The sequence below is a fragment of the Bacillus rossius genome, unplaced genomic scaffold (assembly GCF_032445375.1).
Source record: "Bacillus rossius redtenbacheri isolate Brsri unplaced genomic scaffold, Brsri_v3 Brsri_v3_scf572, whole genome shotgun sequence".
In the NCBI taxonomy this organism is placed as follows: Eukaryota; Metazoa; Arthropoda; class Insecta; order Phasmatodea; family Bacillidae; genus Bacillus; species Bacillus rossius.
The window spans coordinates 11,394-12,500 of NW_026962780.1; positions in this window are offsets into that span (position 1 = coordinate 11,394).

A 1,107-nucleotide genomic window follows, 5' to 3' on the forward strand; every position below is an offset into this window, starting at 1 on the left:
AGCAGGGACCCCCAGCCAAGTCCATGCCAGACAAAACACCACCCGGCGCAGCCTATCCTGGCGGCAGTTTTCAGTCCGTTAGGCACGGCACCATAAATTTAATCGTTTCCTCCCAGGACAACACGGACGCAACCATGGACACAGGCACATACCCCGACTCAGACTGCGATTCTGTTACCTCCAGGACCTCGGTTAATTCCATGACAGTATCAGCGGAATTGTACGCAGCATTTTTACGAGACAGTGCAAGGATGGACAGGGAGCACCCCGAGAATACCCAAGGATGGCAACACGAAACCAAAAGACAACGGAAAATTCCGCAGGCGACCACGCCGCGGCCCCTTGCGGTCTCGAACCGTTACGAGCCGCTCGCTGACACAGCGGGCCCCCCCTCCACCCCCACGGCAGGGTCAGCTCTAGATTCAACATCTCCCGCAACTCAGTCCACACACGGCGCTACTACACGTGAGCCTGCATCCGCAGTTGCGACCGCACAGAATTTTTCATCACCGAACATTGCAGGCCCCACAGGCACACAGGGCACAGCAGCACAGCCTGCCACCCCGCGCGCCAAGCGAATTAACAAGCACGCTCTGAGGCTGGTAGTACCTGATACCAGTCTTTACAACCAGCTCGTCACTCGCGTGCGAGCCTTGGCCCCTGGCGGCGCACAACTAGCCCTTGTGCGGGAGGGGCTTCAGATCGCGTGCGAGACCGAGCAGGCATACCACCTGATTAAACAGTATCTTGAATCGGCCCCTATACCATTCTACACCTTCAGCACGGCCTCAGAGCTGCCACAAAAAGTGGTAATTAAAATGCCAAAGCAGACTCCCACAGCCGCAATCAAAGAGGACCTCGAGGCGCGCGGGTATTCAGTCCTGGACGTTTACCAATTCAAGGCACGAACCACTGACCCTGTCGACCCAACTCACTCCTGGGAGGAGCCCCTTCCCCGCTTCTGCGTAACGGCTAGCAAGAACGACACCCTGCCGCCTCTCACGACACTATCTGTGATCAACATGACGAGAGTAGTCGTTACTCAGTATAAAAAACGAGTATCTGATGTCGCCCAGTGCAAAAACTGCTGGCAGTTTTCGCACACCA